The sequence below is a fragment of the Sceloporus occidentalis genome, unplaced genomic scaffold (genome assembly GCF_023333645.1).
Source record: "Sceloporus occidentalis isolate IW3139 unplaced genomic scaffold, rSceOcc1.0.p SCAF_3, whole genome shotgun sequence".
In the NCBI taxonomy this organism is placed as follows: Eukaryota; Metazoa; Chordata; class Lepidosauria; order Squamata; family Phrynosomatidae; genus Sceloporus; species Sceloporus occidentalis.
Genome location: NW_028316983.1, coordinates 169,083,945 through 169,111,470, shown reverse-complemented (window position 1 = coordinate 169,111,470; position 27,526 = coordinate 169,083,945). Strand labels below are relative to the sequence as shown.

The window sequence follows — 27,526 nt, the reverse complement described above, 5'->3', positions numbered from 1 at the left end:
TTTAGAGACAACATCACAGTTGCTTATCATATGATGCTGCATGCAATAAAGACAGAATCTAGGGGAATCAAGAAATGAGCAAATTTGCAAAACTACTATCCATTTTGCTTGCGAATTCACCCCCTTCACGTCATGCCAGGGTGACTTGCTGTGCCAAAGAGGGAGAATGCTCTCTTCCCTTAGGGATACACACACACACACACACACACACACACACACACACACACTTCCCTCTTTAGACTTGTTTGCTGCTTTCCTCCTCTAATTAAGGGCACAGCTCATGGAGAACGCAGAGAGAGGACGTGCTGGAAGTCCTCCTGGACAGGAGGTAGAAATGGAGGACATGTCCTGGAAAAGGAGGGCATCGGGGAGTATCAGCTCCCTGTGGAATCAGGCAGGCTTATGGACTTGGCCCCCTTCTTTCTCTCTCTCTTGTGTGTGTGTGTGTCATGATTTTATGGAGTTTGCAAAGGGGAGCCTCATCCTGTCTCCCTCTGACTCAGCTTTTGGGGCAAAAAGGATCCCCCTCCCTGGTTCCCCCCCCCCTTCCCTGGGGCATGTGGGGGGGGGGCACCTGTGGAAATGACAGTTTTGATCATGCTCAAAAAAGGTATTTCTATGCTGGCAATGGGGATTGGTTTGTCTCCTTTTGATACCCAAATTTGAATCTGACCCTAAGTAATGTGCCTTTAACCCCTTGTTGTGCTCTTGTGTGTGATAACCATATAGCAAATGGGCTTGCTTTCCTGGGATGGCACCACTTCTGACCATTTTTGGGATGGACACACATAGGTCCCCATGTGGAAAAGTCCTTAGAACAAGAAAGGTGGTGTTGTGTGATAAATAGGAAATACCCTGATGCCAGTTCCTTGCTTGACAGTTTTGGGGGCTGGGATTTGGTATGCCAGTCATCCTTCTGGTGCTACTTTAGAAACTGGCCTTTAAAAAAAGGAGAGGATATTGAATTATAACAGTGCAAGTCAGCTGACTGCTTTGTCACAGAGCTGCTGCCTTCTACATTATCGCAAGTGCCAGAGCTCTCACAGCTGCAGTTTTCTAGTCGCAGTGCGGCAAAGCAGACGCCTAGAACCGGGCACGGAGCAGCAGAGGTTTTGTTTTCTTTTTTTATTACCTTAAAAAAGAGGGGAAAGTATCTGTTTAAAGATATTATATGTCTTTTTACTTTCCTTGCAGTACGGGGGAGCAGCATACCACTTGGATGTGCCTGTTGGCTTCTGACATTAGCAGCATCTCTGAATTGAAGCAGACACACTGCTTGCTTTTACCTAAATTGCCTCAGACGACGAACGCTTGGTTTTCTGCCTTGTAGGTGAACAGGTGCTCCTGCCACAGCGATATGCACCTGCAAGGAACAGGACAAAGGAGGTGATACCTGTTACTGTCTGGGGCCTTTTCCCCCACATTTCCTTTCCTTCCCCCTCCTTTTTCTTCAGATGCTCTGCTGCTGAAGCTGTCTGAAGTGTCCCAGAGTAATATGCCAGTCCTGCTCCTATACGTAGCCACAGTTTCTCACATCGATTAGAGCAAAAGCTCAAACAGGAAAGCAGCCTCCCTGACCTAAATCAATACCAGCCCTTTTGGATGGATGCAGGGTAGCAGTCAACCAGCAGTGACACAACCAGCCATCAAGTGGAGAATCTCTGGGATTGCAATCTATTTCAGTATCAGCCTGTGAACACTCCACTTTTGTTACCCAAATGCTGCTGGTGGCTTTTTCCCCCAAAACATTTTGTTCCCATAAGCAGTAATTTGGGTCTCTTAAGTGTACATTTGTGTGGATTAGCCTGTCGCGAGAGTAGTCCTCGTCCGCGTCATGTTGGAAACAAGGGCACTGAAGTCTGCCTGCTTTTACAGTTGTTTCGTTCTGCGTGATGCTATGCAGCTAGAAGGGGTTATACTGACAACAAAGGAAGAAGCACAAAACACCACTATCTTCTGGGTTGTTCTTTCAGGGGGAAAAAAGACAGAACTCTTCTTCAGTGCAATATGATCTTTTTGTCTTTTGCTCTTTCTTTTTGTCTTTGTCTTTTTAAAAAACACCTATTCAAAGATTCTGAGAGGCATCGCTGTGGATGTGGGCTTTTAAAAGGCTATAGGGGAAGAGACAGCTCATGGAGAACTGCGATTTGAGCCAAGGAACACATCTTTTGCATTCTTGCTGATTTGAAATACTCAGGGGTTTTCTCCCCCCGAAGAGGAAGCCCTAAGGGACAAGTTCAGTAACTAAAAAAGCGACCGTAGATAAAAGAAATAAAAATGACAAGTGTAATGGAGGCTCAGCAGAAGAAACTGTCAGAGAAATCAGTGCTTGGATGGCAATCTTACCCAGTCTGAATAATTATGAATAATTCATAGAACAAAATTACTCTGCTTTCACCTTTTCCACTTAAAATGGCATGATGTGAATCGCTAATAAATTTACAAGATAAAATATAATGCCAATTTGAATTTGAAGAGCTTTTTGCAGCCAGATGCTACATTCTGCTTTTTTTATACCTTTCACAATTATCCTGTGAAAACCCCACTTCATCACGAAACACCATTACCAATGAAAATTACTGTGATTACAATGGCAACAATAGAATGCCATCAAACAATTTCTAATTTACCTAATTTACAAAGGATGACTGCATTGGTTTTCATGCCCAGGTCTCCTCGTCATGCCTGGCACCTTGGATCCATATCAGAAAGAAACGCAAGTGGCTTGGTAATGTGGATCGTGTTCAGCACCGTTAACTTCAAGAGCCCAGGGAAAAAATGAGCAGTCTGTTAATCATGGTTAGAGCCATATATGTTACAGGCTTGTTTTCCAGCATTCTTGATGGTTTTTGTTTAGCTCCTGGGCATAGGATGGCACTCTGTTACAGGTTTGTTTATTCCATAATGCTGAAGCACTTGAACTGCAGCAATTTTTCTACTGAACAATCTGAAACAATAAAGAAATAAGTATATTTTGTTAACTCCAAATATCCCCTTCCTTTGAAGGGTCATCTGCTTTGAAGTTGGAAAAGCTTTTCTCTGCCACTGACACTTAGTTCAGTCAGAAAATGGGTGCGGTTTCGAAAGCTGAATGATAAGTATGTACCTAGTTTACTGTTTGTTGTTGTTTTTAAAATCCTATTTAGCCTTGATTCTGTGTTTTTACAATTAGGCATGCTGTAAAATTTATGTGTTGATATAACAATTATTTTTAAAAGAACCAGGCTGCATTACAGTGTAAGATCAGATTATACTGGTCTGCTCAGTCGGTTTTGATATAAAATCTCTAAATGACAACTAGCCATAAACATAAAAAAGACTTTGAATCTGAACAACAGATCTATGGGTTCCTGAAGTTAACATACAGTGAAATATTGTGAATGTAACTTTAGATTCAGATTGCTTTTTAATGCCCTGCAATAACGCAATAAGGACAGCTGCACTACATTAGGTTAAAATTTCCTCTTGCATAGAAAGTCCTATTAATTTCAGCTTATATTTTTATTGTTTTGTTATTGTTTTTCTTTTATTCCATCATCAAGTTTATTGAACCCTGATAAGGTGCTTTGTTTTGTTTTTATAAAACTAAGGAAAATCTATAATAGTTCTTCTCAACTATGTGACTGTTTAATTAGGCACTGCCTCACTTGACATAGTGGGAAATGATCTGCTATGTGTTACATACCTGACTTGAATGACAAAAAGTGCATTGAGTAAAATACATCTTATGTACATTTTTGTAATATACTTTAAAACAAAATTCAGATGTGATTTTCATTTCCTTGGAACATGTGTTTATTGAAGGAATGATTTTCCACTGCATTTAGCTTTCTAATTCATTTAACTGAATGTGTGACAAGAAGAGTGAGACTTGGACTCCAGTAATTCATACACTACAATCTGAGGATACTTTTTTTAAATGGTGTCTTATTTGACTCCATACTTCAGTCTACATCTACAAGCAGATCTGTGTGCTATAGCATACTGAAGGAAAAGCCAACTCTTGCCCTTTATGGTCAATGCTCGTGTAGTGATTGGTTATAGTACAGCAATGACAGCATTGAGAAAACAAAGGACAGGAGCTCCATAAACATTACCAATAGAGATACACCTAGGTTTAGTTGAACTACCACATGACACACTCATATAGACAATAACTTGACATCATTACGTTCCCGGTGTAATCAGGACTGGTTTATCCATAAATTCAGTCTGACTCAAACGTATAACATTCTTTAAACGGCGGCTCTGCAAACTATGGTTTGAGTTGTAGTGTCTGACCAGCATGGAGCCATTTTCCTTGTAGAGTGGGGTAAAAACACTAGGTGCACTTTTGGTGCAGTCCTAATGCAAAGGCATGCTGGCTGTAGTGGGTTGGGATTAAATACAAGCAGGGACCCTAGAAGTGTTTTTAAGGTGTGGCCCCTCAAGACTAGCAAGCAGGTAATTATGAATTTTGTGTTCTTGTATGTACATTCGGCCCTCCTTACCCACAGATTTTTTTATCCATGGATTCAAGAATCCACAGCTTGAAAATATTCAGAAAAAGTATAAATTCCAAATAGCAAGCCTTGATTTTCCATTTTATGTAAGAAACACCATTTTACTATGCCTCTGTATTTAATGGGACTTGAGCATCCACATATTTTGGTATCCATGGCAGAGGGTATGTGTGTCTGGAACCAACTCCCAGTGGATAACAAGGACCCACTGTATGTTCTTACAAACAAGTAAAAACATAGCATATAGTGAATAATATTAATCATACCACCAAGTAAATCAGTTAATAATCTGACTACAACAAAGACAATAGCAAAATAATAAATGAAATATTATAAAAATGTTTAAGGCATAAAATTAATACTTCAAGGAAAGGGGGGAATATATAAGATCCTAATAAGGGGATGCAAAGATGGCCATCCATTAGGACATTACTGAGTGATAATTCCAGGAGGGAGGGGAACTACACAGGAATTTTGCTGATTCTGATCTTTGGTGTCTGTTTTAGAGGGCGGTCAAGCCCCAAAGCCTAGCATTAGGAGTGCTGAAACCCCCCTGTCCTCTTGTTCTGGGGTCTATGGGTACAAGCCCTTTAGTAATAGCAGAAATGTTCTTCTGCTGATTTCAAAGATCTTCCAATAACCAGCAGAAATGTTCTGCCTGCTAACTGCTTTAGGATCTACTAACAAGGAAGGAAGGCACAGATTGAGGGAGTAGCTGAGAAGTCATGGTGCTGGCACAAAACTGTCAGTCCTAAGTAATTTAGCAAGGATTGTTGTTGTGTGCATTTAAGTCATTCATGACTTACGGTGACCCTAAGTTTAACCTTTCATGGGGTTTTCTTGGCAAGATTTAGTCAGAAGAGGTTTACCACTGCCATCCTCTGGGGCTGAGGATATTCCTCATTAATTTCCAACATCCCTAAACTAGGTGACACTTGGATTCAACATAGCTTCAACTGGCCTAATGTCAACTCAGCTAGTCCTTGGCTATCTTGACCAGTTAAATTTGCATTTTGTAACTAAGAAGACACAAGACTTGCTTGCTAGTTCCAGCTATTCCAGTTAGTGCAGTGTTAGAAAACTGAAATGTGTGTTCAGTCTGCATCCATTTGTCACTTAATGTGATGCCATGGAAGCCCCCTAATGCTTGCTGTACTGGTACTTTGATGCTCTATAGTGGAATGTACTGGCCTGAATCTAGCTGGTATGTCCAACTAGAGTAGACTATCAAATCAATGGAACTTACTTATGTGTTGCTCTGCCAGGTTTGTTGGGATTGGCATTTGGATTTAGGCCACTGGCAGCCCCTCAGTAACCAAAACATTACATCAGGCTTGCAGAGTTTGCATTATTATTATTATTATTATTATTATTATTATTATTCTTTATTTATAAAGCGCTGTAAATTTACACAGCGCTGTACATACAATCTTTTAATTAGGCGATTCCCTGCCCTCAGGCTTACAATCTAAAAAGACACGACACAAAAGGAGAAGGGAGAGGTGGAGGGGAAGGGGATGAGGGCCAGCAGTTCTTCTCTACCTCCGAGGCCTGAACCAAGGCAGATGGACTGGAGGGAGGGCTTGGCTTCTTAATGGATGGGTAAACTTCTTCCAGGGAGGCCTGTTGGAGTTAGCCTGCCTCTCTAGTAGGATAATACATATAAAATATATAGCAATACAGGAAATGATTCAGTAAAACAGGCAACAAAAGAACATCAAATAGCAAGTGACAGTTATGCAATGCCTGGGAACGCTTCTCTGAACAGGATGGTCTTCAACTCTTTCTTTACCACATGATCTCAAAACAGTTACTTTAAAATACATATGCTGTAAAGTATAAAAATAGTTTCCAAATGAATAGAAATAATAAATACAAATGTCATCAATATTAGCAGATGGAGAGGGTCTGGGTAAACAGCAGAAGTGTAGCTGCAAAGGAAGAGCAGGACAAAATGAGGACATTGTCCCCTCAAAGAAGTCTCTCATCACAAATAAGATTTTCCTTCACTCTCCAAATCTCTAGCATTGCATGAACGTAAAAACTTTAGCTGAGCATTTAGAAATACAGTGTTGTTGTTGTTTGCCATTAAGTGAGGGGTGGGACAGTTTCCAGCAGAATGCAAACACAGCAAATAGAAGAGTTTATCCTTTCATTGTATCACATTCTGATGACAGAAATTTGTAGACTGAAGGAAAATTTCATTTTGTGGGGACAGAATTCTTTTGGGGGGAGCAAGTGCCTCACTTTGCTACAAATAAACACACATACACACACTCAGTTACATCACTGATGGACAGGTATGTTTCCAGTGGATGCAAAAGCTGGACAGACTTTCTCAGGCCAGCCCAGAAGGATACCATGACTGATGATATCACTGGCCACAGAAAGACCAGCAGAACTAAGAGGTACACATTCCCCCTACCACAGGGAACCTGTGGCCCATAAGAGTTTGTTGCTCTCAATTTCTCTTCTGTTCCACCCATTGCAGCCAATACTCAGGGTTAATGGAAAGTGTAGTCCAGCAACATCTGAAGAACCTGACCACAAATTCTCCACCTATTCCCTATCATGTATTAGGAACCAAGACAGTCTCCAAAACCTGACCATCTAACATCTCTGGAACTGAATTATCACTACTTGTGTGAGCATTAGAAGGGGCATTAGAAGCTGGTCAATAATTAACCAGCTTCTCAGTTAGGGATATCATATTGAGAGATGTCATACTGAGTCTCTGGAGCAAGATTGTTGTCTGCTGCTCCAGGGACTAGGACCTGAAGCAATGGAATAAATAATAATAATAATAATAATAATAATAATAATAATAATAATAATTTATTTATATTTCCCGCCTCTCCCTGTGGATTGAGACAGGATTACATCAGTAAAAATAATACAATACAATATAAGAATAATAAAAATATGAACAATAAAATATTAGTATTGGTATTAATATTTATTCCATAAAATAGCTAGATCAATACTTGGATGTCTAAGGACATACTGTCATGTTCGGAAGTGAAGTCTTTTATCTCAGGAATCCTATAAAAGATCGGGTGGATAGGCTCACCGAAAAAGATCCATCTTAAGTGCCTTCTTAAAGGCATCTAAGGTGGTGATTAGACAGATCTCTTCCACAGTTTGGGGGCTGCGGCAGTAAACGATCTATGGGAAGTTGTTGTCAACCTTGTTTTGTGATGTTCCAATAAATTCTTCCCTGGCGTTCTGACAGTGCGTGGTGGATTGTGTAGGTAGAGGCGTTAATTAAAGCTACAGGAAAAAGATTCCACCTTGCCATTAGGAAGAATTTCCTGATGGCAAGAGCTGTTTGACAGTTGATCATGCTCCCTTGGAGAGTGGTGGAGTCTCCTTCTTTGGAGGTTTTTCTACAGAAGCTGGATGACCATCTGTTGAGAGTGCTTTGATGTGTATTCCTACATGGCAGGGGATTGGACTGGGTGGCCCTTGGGGTCTCTTCCAGCTCTGTGATTCTTTATTCTATCCATGGCAGAAGGATTTAGGGATGATCAAAGATGCAAAGGAAAATATTTAATATCAGAATATTGGCTACTAATTGAAGTGCTAAGAGAAGGCATTTCCCTTCTCACTCAATTAGTTTATGATGTGTAAAACTCTTGGAAATAATTCATAAGGTGTACACATTGTACCTGTGTGGGCGGAATGAGAGTAAGGAGATATTTATTTCCCCAAATTCTCAAATTATTTATCTGCATTAATGTACACAGACAGATGCACCACCAACTAGCATACAGACACATGGATATGCATATCCAGATTTCTAAGATTACTTCTATTGAAAGTCTGGCTGCTGGTCTTTGTCACTCTGTACTATTCCAGAGAAAAGCCTCGATCTGGTGGAATATCAAGTTTTCAGGAGCATGATCTGAGTTCTGAAATTACTTTAATAGTAATAGGCTTGATTGCAGTACAGTAATACCCCTTTTTATTAAACTTGAGTTATAACAAAATATGCAGCCACCATTCAATCCATTTGCTTTAAGAGCAATTTAGCTTATACATTTAAAATTATAAAGTAAACAGGAATTCACAATGACTTATAGGATTCTGTAGCTATGTATTAATAGGCAAGTCCCATTGAGCTTGGTGAGAATTACTTCTAGGTACTGGGGTATAAATTTACATCCTAAATTAATGGGCATAGTTATAATATTCATATAAATTATATTTATTTTTAGGAGTCATATTAAATCATACATCAACATATTTGGGTTTAACTGTGTATGTGTATCACAATATTAAATGCATACAGTGGCTTGCATTTTGTTCATGGCATATGCAAATATAAGTCCATTGTTCACCTGTGTATCTGTCTGTTTTCCTTTTTCCTTTCCTCATTATGGAGGCTGATATTTCCCTCCTCTCTGTGCAACCAAGTCCATCTAGGACTTAAGGCTGAGCTGCTGTACACACAAATACACTCTGTTGTTTCATGGATGGTGGAAAATGGAAAAAATCAAGGAAGCATTTGGCTATGCCCATAGCTATATGTGAAATGATTATATCGTCCATTGACATCTCTGGGGAACCCCAGCATACCTTAGAGGATGATGTAATTAATTTATGTCTGACTACAGATTAATCTCTGATTCACATTCCACAGATTTCCACCAGCATGGAATGGTTTTGGGAGGGCTGCAGCAACGCCGTGGTAAGTCTGAGGGTGTTATTCTGCATGCAAAACTACTGCACTATGCTGTGCCATCCAGGATACTGTCAGTGTCTTTAATATTGTTTTAGTAGAGCTTGATGGGGAAAGGGAAAGAAGGCAGAGAGACCTGTGGAACAACTGCTTTGAATGCTATGTTTTGAATTATTATTATTATTATTATTATTAAACTTTATTTCTAAAGCGCTGTAATTATACACAGCGCTGTACAAAGTCGGTAAAATTAAAGAGAATATAAAAGCCTGCCCAAGGCGTACATTCTAAAATAATAACAATTAAAAGAGGAATAGATAAAATTACCATATAGAAAAGAAAAAACAAATTAAAAACACCAAATATCAAACAAATCACATCACATCAAATATTGTCAGACAGCCAGATGACAATCACAAATTCCCTGAGAACGCTTCCCTAAATAATATGGTTTTCAGCTCAGCCTTAAAGCTGGTTAGGGAAGTGATGAGCCATGCATGCAGAGGAAGAAGGTTCCAGGAATGAGGGGCAGCAAGAGAGAAGGGATGGATCCAGGATGGGGCAGAGGAGATCCTGGGTTGAAAGAAGAGACTTTGGCTTCCAGAGCGGAGAGTGCGAGTAGGGATGTAGGGAGAGAGAAGATCGGTTACATAAAGAGGGGCCAGACCATGCAGGGCTTTAAAGGTGAGTAGCAAAAGTTTGTACCTGATGCGGAAAGGAAAAGAGAGCCAGTGAAGGGAGGACAACAGAGGGGAGACATGATCATAATGGTGAATGAGTGAAATTAATGGGTGGAGATGAGAGAGGGGAGGCCCTGCCAAGAGGAGGTTACAGTAGTCTAGTCGTGAGACCACTAGGGCATGGACCAGTGTCTTTGCAGTAGAAGCTGAGAGATGTGGATGGATTTTGGCGATATTGTAGAGAAAAAATCTGCAGACTTTGGCTGTATTCTGGATCTGAGGGATAAATGACAAAGAGGAGTCAAAGATGAAACCGAGACTGCGGGCTTCCTGGACCGGCTGGATAGAGATGTTATTGACAGAAATAGAAAAGGAGTAGTGAAGGGTGGGCTTAGGAGGGAAAACAAGAAGCTCGGTCTTGGACATATTGAGCTTCAGACGCCAATGGTGCATCCAGTGGGAGATAGCTGTTAAACAGGATGACACTTGCTGCTCTAGCTCTGGCGAAAGATTAGGGGTGGAAAGGTACAGTTGGGTATCATCAGCATACAGATGGTAGGAGAAACCAAAAGAACTGATAAGTTTGCCAAGGGAGAATGTGTATAAAGAGAACAGAAGGGGACCAAAAACAGAGCCCTGAGGAACTCCAACAGATAAGGGGACAGAAGACGAGGTCTGACCACCCGAGACCACTGAAAAAGATCACTCTGACAAGTAAGATGTGAACCAATTGAGAACAAGGCCCGAGAAACCAAGGTCAGATAGTACATCTATTAGGAGACAGTGGTCCACGGTGTCGAAGGCCGCAGACAGATCGAGTAGGACAAGGATAGAATAAAGGCCATTTGCCTTGGCCCGCAAAAGATCATTCGAGATCTTAGTAAGGGCCGTCTCTGTGGAGTGCCATGGGCGAAAACCAGTCTGGAAGGGATCCAGAATGGAGTTGGTTTCAAGAAACTCAAGACAGCATGAATAGACAACTCGTTCCAACACCTTAGAGAGAAAAGGAAGAAGAGAGATTGGACAATAGCTAGCCAAGGAAGAGGGGTCGAGAGAGGGTTTTTTCAGGATAGGGGAAACTAAGGCATGTTTGAAGACTGAGGGGAAGGAACCCAAAGAGAGAGAGAGATTAAAGATATAGAGGAGGGAGGGTAACAAAGAGGGAGCTATAGAGATTAGAAGACGAGAAGGAAGTGGGTCAAGAGAGCAGGTGGTGGGTTTTGATGAGTTCAGCAGTGAAGAGAGTTCTTCCAAAGAAACAGGAGGAAACACAGAGAGTTTATTAGTAGGAGGGGCGAGGAGATTAATGGTGGGAGCCAAATCATGAGGAGTTAACTCAGAACGAATGGTAGTGATCTTTGTTATGAAGTAATTGGCGAAGTCGGAGGGAGAAAATAATGGAAAGACGGAGGGAGGAGAGGGTTTTAACAGTGTGTTGAAACAGGAGAACAAGCGCTGCGGGCGCCTCTCGTTGGTGCAGATCAATGATTTGAAGTAGTCTTGTTTTGCCATCGACAGGGCGCGTGAAAAGGATAAAAGAATGAACTTAAAATGGAAAAAGTCGGCCCACTCCCTGGACTTTCTCCAGAGACGTTCGGCTGCTCGGGAGCAGGACCGGAGAAATCTAACAATGGGAGTGATCCAGGGCTGAGGCCTAGTCGTAGAGGAAGAGGAAGACACGCGCATAGATACTGGGGCAAAGCTGTCAAGAGTTGAGGAGAGAGTAGAATTTAATAAGGACATAGCTGAGTCAGCAGAGTCCCCAAGATTGAGAGAAGTGAAGGATGAGTCCAAGGACTGAGTGAGATGGTTAAGGTCAAGAGAATGAAGATCTCGGAACTGGCGGAGGACGGTATGACGGGGAGGTGGAATGTAGGTAAGAGTAAAGGAAAGTAGGTGATGGCCAGATAGTGGAAAATCAGAAGCCAAGTAGTTGGACACGACACACTTGGAGGGGAGAACTAAGTCAAGACAGTGACCAAGGGAATGGGTTGGAGAGTTGGAATGGGGTTGGAGACCGAAGGAAGCTAAGAGAGAGCTGAAGCGAGAGGTTGAGGAGTTCTTGGGATCGTCGAGGTGGATGTTAAAGTCACCTAAGATCAGGGAGGGGACAGTATCTGAAAGAAAAAATGTCAACCAAGATTTGAAATCTGTGAAAAACTGAGATGCTGAACCAGGAGGACGATAAATGATGGCAACCCGAAGTTGCAAAGGAAAAAAGAGTCTAATGGAGTGTAATTCAAATGAAGAGAAGGAATAGCTGGGGGGAGGAGAGAGAACCTGAAACTGGCAGGACTTTGATAATAAGATGCCGATCCCTCCTCCGCGACCCTCAGGGTGGCCAGTGTGGGTAAAGGAGAGACCGCCAAGAGAAAGGGCAGCAGAGGTAGCGGTATCGTGGGCCGGAAGCCAGGTTTCAGTGAGGGCGAGAAAATTAAATGATTGTGATAGAAAAAGATCATGGATCGCCGTTGCTTTTGGGGCAGCGGAGCGGCAGTTCCAGAGAGCACAAGAGAATGGGAGTTGAGAGATAGGGAGGGGGCGAATAGGGATGAGATAAGGAGAAGGAGAGGTGCGAGGAGCCATGGGAAAGAGAGGTTTGGGTGACAAACAGATGGCAGGAGAAAATGTAGAAAAGAGAAAAGCAGAAAAATAAAGGTGCAGTCCAACAGTGCTGGATGGGATGGGCTGACGATCCCAAGACATGAGGGAGATGAGAGAGGAGAAGGGTAGCTATAAGAGCCTCTGGACGTCCCAGGTTCTAAGGGTGAGGGAGGGAGGGATGGCTAAGCAGATGCTGCCCCACCTCTCTCTCTGCTGAGCTGGTACTGCTGCTACTTCCAAGGAGTCCCAGAACAGTGGGAAGAGGGAGGGAAGGTCAGCATTCAGGAGAGGTTCCTCTCAGGAGACAGGCTGGCTGGTAATTTTTATGTACTCTCAATTTTCCATATGAACATTTTCTCAGGCTACAGATGAAGAATATTCTTTAGATATAATTCCACTCTGTGTCCATAAAAGATTTCTTCCATGATATTCTAAGGCAGGGGTTCCCAACCTTTTTGACTCGAGCCCTTATTTCTATGGTGAAGCCCCTAAGAAGCCTACCCTATGTCTTACAAATTAGTGGTTTGGATTACAGTCACCCCTCCGTTTTCGTGGGGGATCCGTTCTGGACCCCCACTCACGAAAATGGAAATTCACCTATATCCAAGCCTCATTGGCTTGAATGCATGGCACATTTTGTCCCCCTCCCTTTGCCACCCACAAACGGGCAAGGGATGCAGACTTCAGGTCCAGGAAAATGGAGGGGCGACTGTATATATAAGAATATAATCTTATTCTTTAAATTCATTCAGTTTTTATTTCTTTAACTTTCCTGGAGCAGCTGTGGAGCACCTAGAAAGTGCACACAGAGCCCTAAGGGTTCCTCAGAGCACAGATTGGACTCACATGTTCTAAGGTATCTTTAACTTTAAGTATATTTTTCATCTAAACCTTTGACTCTTGATTATCAAAAGATATGTGGTCTTTGGAAAATGAGTCTTTGGTTCACTGCAGTTTCTCATTGGATGGACATGAGATGTCCCTAGCAATTTAGTGAGTAAGGAAGCCCCTGATCACCTCTTTATTTATATTAAATATTCATATCCCATCACATCTTAACACAGCTTACAACCATACTTAAAATCATAACATCTCCTAAATATAAATCACATATCACCCTAACTCCAAACAAATGTATAAAACATCCCCAAAATTATGTATAAAGTTCAGCAGAAAAGGTGGTTAAATAGCCCATTCCAAAAACCAACTGGAACCAAACATTTCTTGAACCACAAGGCTGTTCCCCAGTTCTCAGGCCATCACCAAAAAGATCTCCCTCCATCAAGTTAATTTGAACTCATACAGTAATAGAACAGGGAACAGGGAAAACAGAAAATCTTAAATGGCAGAAGCAAATGCCGTATATATGTTCTGGGCCAACTTTAATCTACATTCTAGATTGCTAACAGATCCCAGCCCTACCCAGGCCCATTGATTCATTTCAGGTCTGCTTTCCATCCTATCTCGCATGCCAGCTGGCCTCTAGTTGAGGTGCATAGATTTTCATTTTAATTTCTTCACAATATATAATCACTCAGGGTCACTATGAGAAACTAAAATGATTCTTTTACATTTTAATTTTAAATATATTCTTTTAAATTGTAAGCCATTTTGAGTCCCATTTTTTTTGGGGGGGAAGCAGGCTATAAATACACATAATAATAATAATAATAATAATAATAATAATAATAATCTGTTTATTTATAGCCCTCTTTTCCTTTGCAGATCAAAGCGGGTTATAACATAACAACAACAACAACAACCAGTGAGGATCAGGAAGCCCTCATTTCACTTGTCTGACCAGAGTATTATGAAATCAAATTAAGAGGATGGTTTCCAGGTCTCAACTACAGGCAGCCTGGCGCTCATTGAAATACTACTGCTGCCCAAATATCTATTAGTAACACTCCAGGAGAGTCCACCAACATAAAAGGTGCTCTAGCAGGAAGCATTTTGTCAATGAATCCGTAAACGATAGACTCAGCTTTAAAAAAAAAAAAAAAAAAAAGACATTGGGCTCAAATGTGGGCCCAGTACATACTGGCCTTTCAGGCGCCCTCATCATGTGCGAGGGCTGCCTGGGAGCCAGAGCGCCCACACGCCCCGCAACCCTTGCACATGATGAGGGCATAACAGTGGCAGCGCCCTGTATACATGGGCGCTGCCACTGTTACAAAGTGCCGCGCGGCATCCGCACAGTGTTGCGCAGCACTTACATAACGAGTGCACCAGTGGTGCACTTGTTATGCTGCCACTGTGGGGTTCCTCCCCCCCCCCCCCCCGCTTTTTGCGAGTTCTTTTTCCACCGGTGGGAAGCCACGCCGTTTGGCAGCTGAGGCTTCCCTCCAGGGGAAAAACAGGTTCCGGCAGGCTGCCCTTTTGGGGTGGTCTCTACCATGCCAGACAGGTCACTTTGGAGGTATGCTGTTTAAATGGTGCACGTGTCCTAAGAGGCCAGAAGCTGTGCCAAAGCCATGTTCCACTCCTAAGGACTGGAGCACAGCTTTGGCACAGCTTCTGGCCTCTTAGGACACGTGCACCATTTAAACAGCATACCTCCAGGGCAACCCGAAGCAGCTTTATTTTGGTCCATCTGTTTGGGCCCATAATCACAGCAGAATGTACATTAAATCAGGCGTGGGAATCATGAGACTCTTAAAAACGATGAGATTTCCCAATTTGACTTGAAGGCACACTACCACAACAGCACAGACATTTGTTTATCTGTTTCTCAACTTACAACTTGAACACCTTGCTTTCTGACCAGGCTTTCTGATACCCTTGTATGGCATCTCTTCCTTTATTATAAGTGGAACTTAAGAACCAAGGTCATCTTTTGTTTGTCCAACTGTGCAATTTGGCCATATTGCATTATTAATGGATGGGCACCTAGCTTCACTAGATATGACTGCCTCAATTTCTCTGTATTGTTTGTTTCTTTGGCTGGCAATGTCCAGAAGCAGAATTCAGACCTGCACATTTTAAACTTTCCCTGTCTTTTACACAAATACCTTTTGTGTAAACAAATATCTTTTAAACTTCTGATTTCTAAAATGCAGGGCATGAACTACAGTAGATACATTATTATTATTATTATTATTATTATTATTATTATTATTATTATTGGCAAAACATAACAAATTTCCCATGACACCCTCCAGAGATTGTTGGACCATAACCATGGTGGCACAGTAGTTAAATGTTGGCACTGTGGCCTCTTACAGCCACAAGGTTGTGAGTTTGATCCTGCAGGGCTCCAGGTTCGACATAGGTTTGCATCCTTCGTAGGATTCTAAAATGAGTATTCAGCTTGTTGGGGGCAATTGGCTTACATGTTGTAAACTGCTTAGGAAGTGCTTAAATGCACTAATATGCAGTATAGAAATGTACTTGCTATTGCTATTGCTATTACTAACTCTGGCCATTCTTTACACTGTTTAATTTTGTTTAAATTGGCTATTTAAATAGTAAACATTTGATAGAAACTCTCCAAGTATTAACTGAAAGTTGATACTTGACTGAAAGTTGTTGTTGTTACTACTGCTTCTGTTATTATAGAATTATAGCCGAATTGAAATTGGTCCTTACCATCTCTACTCTAAAACAAAGCTGATGGTGGTAGATTTTTGTCCAAATTAGGTATATTTAGAATGGCAACCATACTCATGTGTTATTTTTTAAATATTCCAACTTTTTAAAATAGAACTTCATTTAGTATGTTTTCATGAGAAACGATGTGAATATGATGATGGTTACATTTATTTATATCCAGCCTTTTTCCCAGTCTGTAATTTAAGAGGTTATGGGACAGAGAGAAGAGCCTCCTCAATCCTCTCAAGACATAGGCAGGCTCATATAGGGAGACAGGGTCCTTCAGATGATGATGATGATGATGATGATGATGATGATGATGATGATAATAATAATAGGATTTATTTATATGCCGCCCAGTCACTGGGAATCTGGGCGGCTTACAACAGAGGGGATAATAGATGGTTCCCTGCCCTCAGGCTTACGATCTAAAAAGGCATGACACAAAAGGAGAAGGGAATGGTGGGAGAGGAGGGGAACAGGACCAGCATTCTTCTCTCCCTCTGAGGCCTGGACCAAGGCAGATGGACTGGAGGGAGGGCTCTTCTTCTTCAGATAACCGGGACATGTGTTGTATAAGGCTTTCTAGGTCATAACCAGCCCTTTGAATTGTGTCTGGAAACACACCAGAAGCTATGGGGCTGTTACAAGCAACTTGTGCTTTTTGTAGCTAGACCCTGATTAACAATCTGGCTGCAGCACTTTGTACCAGCTGATGTTTCCAAACCCTTTTCAAAGGAAGGCCCATTGTTACACACATTAAAGTAAACCAAACGGGTTAAATGTTGATGACAGTGAAAGGCTGGTGTAGACCTAACACCAGTTTCCTTGTGACAGCTTTTAGACTATCAAGGGCTAGCAACAGACTTGCAAGGTCCTAGAGTACTTCCAGTCTCTTCACAGTTATATCTGTGTGTGCCTCACATAACTACTTTGGCCAAGATCCAAACTGAGGAAAGAAATCCTATCAGAAGCCTGTGGAAGAGGGGACTTCTCTCCCTTTGATGCATTTGCAACAAAACAATTCTTCTCTCTTTCCCCCCTCTAGCCTTCCACACCACCGAAATCTCTGCTCGAAAGACTTTCCCAGTCAGCCCCTTCCAGTAGATTGAAATATGGTTGTGGGAGAGCCCATGGACTCTTGCAGGATATGATCTCTGTCCATGTAAGTACCCAATTGGATTCTGGCCTTTCTAATACTTATTACTGATGTGAGATGTCAACTTAATGTGGGATAGGTGGTTGTTTATTTTCATTTTATTTATAGCATCATTTGGGGGACAGCAATCAAAGGAAAACAAAGCAGCAACTGTGGAATTTAAAAAGTCAATCATTCCTTCACAAGCCTCTGTGTAACAGAATGGACTTTTACAAGAGAGGAAACAGTGATGCATTCAAGCTTCTTAGAATCAATTTCATACTAAAGTTGCTTTTTTTGGAACACTGGCATATTAGGGTCTGTCTGAGCCAGAGCAATTTATTTCTTTTGTTCCTTGTTGTATCTCATTTGTTTCTATATTTGTCTTTGTGCATTTACAGTAAGCACAGAGAAGGAAGAATCAATCTACTATGCTGTGCATGGTTACTTGGAAGTATAAGCTACTAATTGAAACAGGGCTTCATCCCAGATAGAGCTTGGAAAGTTATTTTTAACAGGAATTAATATATTGACATGCAAACCTATCTGTAACTGAGGCCATGGTAAAATGATGCACTGGGAGGGGACCCATTGCTCAATTCTGGATGGCTTCAGAATGTTAGTACATTCATAATCCTTAAAACTAACTTTTCAAGATGTACTCCCAGGTTACAGGAGTGTACAGATTTACAGCCCAAATCTCAAATATTCAGTATCAGCTGACAAGGTTGGCTACCATGTAGGTAGGCCAAGCTCCTATAAAATATAGTAAATTTTATTCACAGGTAGGTGCAGGATATGAGGCCTTGTACCTTTGAGGTATACTGCAGTAAAGCTCTTTAATAACAACATATTCAGGGACAGATAAGGTCACGATGATTACACCAGCTGCTTGTGCCCCAGGAGGTATTACACAGACAGAAGCTTCTGTAGACAAAGCTATAATTTAAAACAAGGAGAGAGAGAGAGAGAGAAAAAAAAATCCCAACTCTTGGGGCATGATATTGCTGAACAGTTTCCTTGGTTTCCAACCAAAGTACCACATTTTATTCCTCAAAGAAATTACCTTTGACATGCTTGAAGTTTACTTCACATGATAAAAAACAGAGCTATGAACTTCTGAATATATGGAACAGGTTGTTTTTCTTTCAAGGTTTAAACCTACAGAAGTAGAATTTATAACAGAGCTACTTTTGGATTCCAGCCACTGAGTAACTTAAGGCCATTTCCTATGTTAAAGGTTTTATTTAAAGGTGTGTTCTCACAGATCACTCCTGAGACAAAGAAACCAGAAACCTGCCAAAAAGAGTTAGATATTTCAAAAATCAGTTAGATATTTCAAGGATCTAAATATGGGAGTCTTACAACTGCTTTGATTTAATGTTCTAGGGCATCCAAAATGTGTTCCTTTGCATATACACTCAGTGAAGAGCACTAAGCTTCCAGAAGAATCCAAGGACTAGTCTTATCCACAGCTTAGGAGTTATCTGTAACTAGTTACTGAACATTAATGTCTTTTACCCATAAAGATAACATGAATACATTAATAATTGGGTTTAGATGTTGCAGTTATTCCCATGTCTGGTGGGAATAGTGGTGTTGCAGGAGGAAGTGCCTCCCCAACCAATGTGTATTTACTGTACCTTCTGTACAGTCTCTTTGTGTACAGAACACCTGAATAGGACTGCATTCTCCAGCAGGGGTATCAACATTTCCTGTGTACCAAACACCAAATGCTAACAGCCGTATAACTGGCACAGAGAAGGGCAGGAGCATAGCAGCCATATTGTTTTCCCTTTGCTTTGTTTTAGGTGGCTGGATGGCTGGAAGTCTGTCTCAGCTCCATTTATTGGGATACCCTGGTCTACTCCGTATACATATCGGGAGACGATTCTGCAAGGGCTGTCGTAGCAGGCCCCCCTCTTGCAATATTTGAGCTAATAACATCATAATAAAATTCCCCTAAAAGGACCCTTGGCTACAGCTACATCTTGAAAAGCAACTGTTTGTCATTCTCTCAGAGTGAATTAAGTGTGTGAGTGGTTTTGTAAGAACTCTGTAGTCTGATTTTCGATGTGTGGCTTCTGCTCAGTTGTTCTGGCAGCTGTCACATTTCTTTATTTCTTGAAATTTCATTTAGTCTTTCCTTTTGTCTTGCACACTGCCCTTTGGTTTGTGTGTTTGTGTTATTAATGGTATTATTACAAGGGCAATAACCAGGTGCCTCAGCAGGCCTCAGCAGGCATTTTTTCATTATACTCCCATTGTTTATACATATTCACATTTTAAGGCACCATTTTACATTGAAGTATCTGTTTCTTTCAGTTTTTGCAAGATTGTGTTACTATTTTTTATTAAAGTTTCAGAGAGAAGTGAGTTGGATAGTCCTTAGAAAGGATTACAAAACTCTGCTTAGCCTGAGGGCAGACCAAGGTAATGTCTGAACTGAGTTTGAGTTAATAGCTGAGGTGCTTAGCAGACTTTTCAATGGCATAAAAAATGTTTGAGACATGTGACCTCTTAAGTAGATTTTGGGTGGAAATAAAGCATTGTCTGGGGAAAAAATATTTGGGAATCCCTACCAAGCACTTCAGCTTGGTATAGGAAATGCACCATTTAATGTAGTAATGCTAATAGTTGGTTTTTATTAGCCTCCAGTCCGCCAGGAAACCCTAGGAAAGAAGGGGAAAGTCCAAACCCAGACTTGAAAGCCAACAGCAAATACCATCCAGAAGAGTCAGAGTTTTGATGAGCTGTTGCAACTCTAGCAGAGAGATGCCTAAACATGGTTTCAGCAAGAACTACTTGAAAGGTATGAACATACACAAAACACAACTTGGACCCTCCCCCCTTTTTTTCTGGAAATGCAAAATTGCAGGTTTCTTCCACTCAGATCAATGTCATGACAAGGCAAAAGTTTAAAGCCTACTATATCCATACACCAAAGCCCCAATCAAAATAGAGAGGGGCACACTGGCATTTTGTGAAGAAAAACAATGCACACATAAGGGCAGAACTATATAGCTAAAGTCATGTGTCATTTGGCTCTAAGCTCTGGTCTAAGGTAAGCTCTGCTTATAGCTTTTATGTTCAGCATACCATCTTGAGAAAGAATCACAAAGTTGGAAAGAGGCTCATGGGCCATTGAGTCCAACCCTCCACTCAGTGCAATATATCCAGCTAATGCATCCACAGCAGGTACTGTAACTGTCAGGCCTCTTTTTGAAGGTGTCAGGAGGAGGAGATCCCACCACTTCACCAGGCTGTTGATTGCCAAATCACTCTTACTGTCAAGAAATTCCTTCTAATGTTCAATTGAAATGTACTCTCCTATAACTTCGAACAATTAAACCTAGTCCTACCCTCTGGAGAAGCAGACAACAGGCTTCCCCTCTCCTCTCTGTGACAGCCCCTGACGTATTTAATGAGTGCAAACATGTTACCCTACAACCTTCTCTTCAACAAGCTGAACATGCCCAGCTCCTTCACCTTTCTTCATTTATTTTGTTCTCCATATGACTAATCATCCCTTCTTTGAACCTACTCTATATCCTTTTTATAATTAGGCACCCAGAACTAAATGTAGTACTCCAGATGAGTCCTGACCAGCACAACGGGACTATTACTTTCTTTGACTTGGTAATTATGCTTCTATTAATATGGGCTAAAATAGTATTTGCCTTCTTTGCAGCATCACATTGGTGGTTCATGGTCAATTTATGATCAACAATAATACCAAGGTCCTTTTTTGCAGACAGTACTGCTGAACCATGTATCCTACATCCTGCACTTGTACATTTGGTTTTGTGGTCTAAATGCAGAATTTTGCATTTGCCTCTGTCAAACTTCATTTATTTTTTTCTGCTCAAGTTTCTAGTTTATCTCGGTCCTTTAGAATGATGTTCCTATTTTCTAGTGAGTTAGCCACACCTCTCAATTTTTTTATCATATGCAAAGTTGATAAGGATTTCCTTCATCCTCACCTACATTGTTGAAGAGTAATGGTTCTAGGATAGAATCCTAAAACACTCCATTTGAGACCGCCTTCCAGTTTGAAGTGCAGCCATTGATGATGACTCTCTGAGCATGGTTTTCCAACCCATTATGGAGCCATCTGACTATTTCCTCATTTATTCCACTGTTTGCTAATCAAAATATCACGCGAGATCTTATCAAATGCTTTGTTGAAATCTAGATAAATGACATCCACACCATTCCCACTATCTACTAAACTAGTGACCCGATTGAAAAAAATGTAAGGTTAATTTGGCAGGGTTTTTCTTGACAAATCCATGCTGGCTTCTCTTGATCATCAAGCAGTCAGACTGCTGTATAATCTGTTATAATATTTTTCCAGGTATTGAAGTCAGGCGGAGTGGTCTATAGTTTCCTAGATTTTTTTGGGGGGGGGGTTAAAGAGAGGGACAATGTTTCAAACATTATACAGTCGGCCCTTCTTATACACGGATTTTTTATACATGGATTCAAGCATACACAGTTTAAAAATGTTCAAAAAAAGTATAAATTTCAAATATCAAACCTTGATTTTCCATTTTTTATAAGGGACACCATTTTGCTATGCCATTATATTTAATGGGACTTGAGCATACACGGGTTTTGTTATACACGGGGGATCTTGGAACCAAACCCCAGTGTATAACAAGGGTCCACTGTATCTTAGACACCACCAAAAACCTTTTGAGTTGTTCTTATAGTCCACACTTTCCCCCAATAACTGAACTATAATTCAATTTTCTTAGAGTGATTTTCTTAATAAAAGCAACTTGAATGGTACATATACCATCTCAAATATTTTTCAGTACAATGTTTGTGTATTTACAATTGAGCCAGTATTACTACAGTGAACTGACTGGGCAAAAGGATACAGAAATACTGTTTTTGTAAAATACAAGTGGGGACTGCAAGGTTATTTTCTTGCATACCCATTCTTCACTGGTTCACCTTCATAATCATATATCTTCTTCTTCCATGTATTTATTTTCTGGTTAGTTGACAGAACTTTGGAGATTAGCACACTCTTGTTAAAGCACCTTATCCATGATGGGATAGAAGCACATTTAAATTTACAAACAGGTTTTATTATACTCACTGTTGCCGGGCGAATGCTGCCCGTATACAGGCTGGATGCCAGCTTTTCAAGAGCAGGAAAATCCCATATTTGAAAAGCCACAGAATAAGCCTGGCTGGCATTTGGGCTGTATATTGCCTGCATTTGCTTGCCATGGGTGAATGCAATAAAACCAGTTTGTAAATTTAAATGTGCCTTTATCCCGTCAGGGACAAGGTGCTTTAAAAAGCGTGTGCTAATCTCCTTTGTTTCATTACATTTTCATGAACCATATTCAAAATTATGAGATCTCCAATTGTGGTGAGTCTACAATAAAAATAAAACAAAAGAACTAGTTCCATGTTGCTTGAGTTTTCCCTGAAATTTCTTACTCCAGTGTGAACCAAACATTGTGCTACATTCAACAAAACTCAAGACATAGAAATCATAGAATCATAGCGTTGGAAGAGACCTCAAGGGCCATCAAGTCCAACACCCTGCCATACAGGAATACATAATCAAATCTTTCAACCTTTCTTTTAACTTGTGCTTTAGCCTTGACATACTGAGTGTTGGCCAGTATATCAAACTGGGACAAAGGCCAACTCCTGGCACAGTCTGGGTAAAAAATCACCCAAGTACAGCCCAAAAACAATGTACACAGCAGAGTATAAAAGCAAAACAAAACAAAAAACCCAGCTATTGGTATTGTCAGTGCACTTTTCACACGTAAAAGAAACAATCACAAACAGTTGAACTATCCAAAGTCCTGGAGGTTTTTATCTTCAGTTATAATATGTACAATATAAAACAGCATACATATTTATATACACTCCTTATTACATCAACACTAAGTACCAAAAGATGTACTCATTATATAAATGATGGCAGTACAATAAGACAGTACAAAACTTGATTAGTCATTATGTACAAACTGGAATTTCATAGTACAGTCGCGCCTCTGTTTATGTGGGGATCCCTTCTGGTCCCCCCCCCCCCCAGTGAAAACAGAAATCCTATTGGCTTGAATGCCCCATTTTAAGTCCCTCCATTTGCCCCTTGTGAGTAAGCGAGGGATGCGGATTTGAAGTCCACACAAACGGAGGAACAACTGTAGTCTCTTTTATTGCATGTTTACTAAGGCTGATTCTGCGATATTTATTTATTTATTTATTTATTTATTTATTTATTTATTTATTTATTCTAACAATCTTTAAATTGCCTTAGTAATGCTGTATTGTAATGCAGTATGAATATCCGTTCTCTTGTAATTAGGTTTGACTAAAGCAATGTTCAGCTAAGAAACATACCATATATACTCATCTATAAGTCTAAAAAATTATGCCCAAGAATTGACCCCAAAATCCTAGGTCAGGCTATTTATGGATCAGTATGGTGATGTGATAGCAGCTCTTTCAGATTTCCCCATGCAGTTTCTTTCTGTCCTGAGCCAAGGAGATAGAGTCCTTGGTGACTGATTGATTGCTCTTTGTTTAACAGTCCCTTTCCCACATGTGCACTTCACTGACTCGGGACTGAAGGCTGAAACACTGAAGCCTCGTATTGATTACTGCTTCCCTCTTGCTGATCACATACACACACTGAAGGAGCCTCTAAGTTATACACTTGATCTATTTACGGGTCATGTAAGAATCCATAATTTTGGTCCCAAAAATTGCCCTCGACTTATACATGAGGTCGACTTATAGTCGAGTATATATCATAGTTATCATTTAACTTTTCCCTCTTCTCTTCTTCCTTTGCAGAACTATTTGATGATTTTGGCCCTGTACAGACTGGTCTGAAAGGCTGACATGGGGGCAGAGTCAGGGCGTAGCATCCTCATGACACACACCCAACTCTGCCCCCTGAGGGTGTCCTGACACTGTGCGTTGCACCACACTGCATGTGGCATCATGGCGCACCTCTGGCGCTGCGTCCATAAAATGCAGGACCAAAGGAGCATCATATAGCCGCACCACCTCAGCTATGGCACCCTTTTGAGGGCACAAAAAGGAGGCGCTTTTTGCGGCTCCTTTTTGCGCCCTCAAAAGGCTGGATCAGGGCCACGTTGTGAGGTTGCTGCTGCCCCGATCCAGCTAGAAAAGTGGTGGCAGCCTGTCACCCCTTTGAGGTGGTCTCTCAAGCCCCTTACAAAGGCTTTCAGTTATCTTTTTATTTCCTTATCATTGTCACTAGCTGATTCATTTATCTCTTCATTTTAAAGATTTTTGTCTAATCCTGATCTCTCCTTTTCAGCTCTTCTGTCTAGAAAACTGGGAAGCATCTGAAAAAGCCAATGTGACTGCACAGCAAACTCAAGGAAGAAGTGAAAATAAAAAGGAGGATCAGGGGAAAGACAAATTATGAAGAAGATGTACAGCTGCATAGGCAAAGCTAGCAAAAATAGTATAAAGAAAGCTACTGCTCCGAATGAGCTGAGACTGGCTGGCCAAGAAAAGAGCAATGAAAGTTATTTTCAGATACCTTTGCGGCAAGAAATGACCAAGGAGACAGTGGGGCTGCTGTTCAATAAGGATGGCAAAATGCAAACAGATCACACTGAAAAGGTAAAACCCCTCAATACCTATTTCGCTTGGCCAAGAAACCTCAAGGCTTAGGAACATCTTGCACTGCCCGCCCTATTTGAGAACCAAGCCCACATGATAACGTAGCCAAAGGATAATAATGTCTAGAAGTTTCCTGAGCTACCTTTTAGGATTATCACAGACCATTATAGATCAGTTACCATTCATGGTGGACCATGATTCTCTTTTAATGTGCAACATTATAAATTGTATTTTATTTAAAGTATTTACAGTTGGCCCTTCTTATACACCAATTTTTTATAGATGCATTCAAGCATCCACGGTTTGAAAATGTTTTAAAAAAGTATAAATTTCAAATATCAAACCTTGATTTTCCATTTTTTATAAGGGACACCATTTTGCTCTGCCGTTATATTTAATGGGACCTGAGCATCCATGGATTTTGTTATCCATGGGGGATCTTGGAACCGAACTCCAGGGTATAACAAGGATCCACTGTATACCATATCTTGGATCAATTATTGATCAGAAGGGAAATTGCAATCAAATCACAGATGCTGGTGAAACATCAGGAAGAAACTCTTCTAGAACATGGCCACATAGCCCGAAAAATCCACAAAAAACTATGGATGCCGGCCATGAAAGCCTTTGAAGATTAGGACTGGGAAGAGCAGCTGTGAAAGAACTAGACAAGGTTCTTAACTGAATATTTAACTGAACACTACAGTGAGGACTGTTCAAGCGATTGTATTTCTCATCACTATATATGGGTCAGAGCTGGATGGTGAAAAAAGCTGATAGAAAGAAAATGAACTCATTTGAAATGTGGTGCTGGGAAAGAGTTCTGCAGATGTTGTGAATGGCTAAAAAGACAAACTAATGGGTCTTGGAACAAATCAGATCTGAACTCTCCCTAGTAGCCAAGATGATTAAATTAAGGCTGTTGTATTGTGGCCACATCATGGAAAGGCATGATTCATTAAAAAGGATGACAATGTTTGGAATGTTGGAGGGCAGTAGGAAGAGGAAAAGACTTCACACCAGATGGATAGACTCAATCAAAGAGGACACAGGCCTAAGTCTTCAGAAAGCAGAGCCATTAAGAATTTAGGGTATCTTGGACATGCCTCAGTCACAGAATTGCAAGAGGTCAAAGTTGACCTGAGAGCAGTTAACAACAAATAACAAAACTCTGTTCTTCAACCACAAAGGCTCTCAGAGCAGCTTTTTTGTTGTTGTTATGTTCTTTCAAGTCACTTCTGACTTATGGCAAACCTAATACAGGCTTTTCTTTGCAAGATTTGTTCAGAGGGGTTTTGCCTTTGCCTTCCATTGAGGCAGAGAGAGTGTGTCTTGCCCAAGGTCACCCAGTGGGTTTCCATGGCCAAGTGGGGATTTGAACCCTGGTTTTGTAATCCAATGCTCAAACCACTACACCATGCTGGCAGCCTTTGTCTGCCTTTGTTGTAATAGCGAATTATATATATTTTTTCCTTTCTATGAAAGTGAGTTTACCCTTTCTTATTGTGCCAAACCGCAAGCCGTTGAAATGCATAATGTGGCTCTGGATGGAAGCAACCACTTGGGCTTCAGCCATCTCTGGGAAAGCTGCACCATTGTTTATTATTTAAACTGGCCACATGCCCTTTGTTCCCACATTAACAGCTTCCCTGTTGTGCTGCTAACCTTGATATTATTTTCACTTCCATGCTAAATTTCTGCAATGAAAGACATGGACCTTCCGGTTTTAAAACATAGGGAAAGAGCCATGTGCTTTATTAAATCTGAATTCTACATGCCAGCAATAAACTTTGTAAAAGTCACAAGGAGTGTCTCTTGGCCCCTGTTATGTTCATGTAACCCATCCTGACATTTGTTCCAGCAGGCAAAAAACAAAGAAACCAAAAACAAAACCAAAAAACCATAAAAACTGGTTATATCCTGATATTTATTGATTGATTGATTGATTGATTGATTGCCTTTTCCTTCAGGGGTGAAATCAGCTTGTTTTGAGTAAGCTTTGCAAATTAAATCAATTTTGGCAACTAATATTTGATCAACCTATATTATATCTAAATATAATAATCCCCTTGGTTGTTGTTTTGATGCTGTAACATGTCCTGAATCTTTAGAAATTGATGGGCTGAATGTGTAAGCAAATGGTTACGTTTTCACTCATTACTGTCCCAACTGGTTTTTTTCTATTTTTTTTTCTTATGCAGAATTTCTATGATGTAAGAAATAGAAATAAATCAGTTTTAACTCTACAGGTCTCACGGGTACAGGGAAAGCTTAACCAAATGCTAGATAAGGTTATTCCCACTGCTTTTCAATAGGAATTACAGGGAAATACAGGGACAGGTTGTACCTAACACACGTGGACCCAGGTTTGAAGGGTTGTATCTCATACAGATGAACCTAATTTGGATATCTGGCATCTCCAGATATACTTATCAGTCATGAAATGTTTCTGCTATCACTGCTGACATATGTGTCCTATATCAGCTCACTCAATTAATCCATTTAATCTGGTATTGTATACTCTGACTAGCTATGGTTGCATAGCAGGGGTAGGCAACTGTGGAAGGGTAGGGGGATTGTAGTAGCCCCTCAGGAATCCTTGGATGGATGCACCCCATGCCATACATACTTATACACACACACACACATTTTGACTCCAAATTCCCTCTAGGAGGCATGGAGGCATTTTTAC

At 40.8% G+C, this 27,526-nt stretch overlaps 1 long non-coding RNA gene across 2 annotated transcripts; it reads left to right on the top strand.

The window, feature by feature from the left end:
* Nucleotides 1-1,076: 1,076 nt before the first annotated feature.
* LOC149317089 (uncharacterized) lies at nt 1,077-26,760 on the top strand. Of its 2 annotated transcripts, XR_016280730.1 has the most exons (7): nt 1,077-2,888; nt 3,007-3,098; nt 9,145-9,192; nt 17,107-17,223; nt 19,848-20,008; nt 20,763-20,835; nt 24,524-26,760. It is a non-coding gene; the product is annotated as an uncharacterized LOC149317089 (long non-coding RNA). The 2 variants fall into 2 exon arrangements; XR_016280731.1 differs by lacking the exon at nt 20,763-20,835.
* Nucleotides 26,761-27,526: the final 766 nt, after the last annotated feature.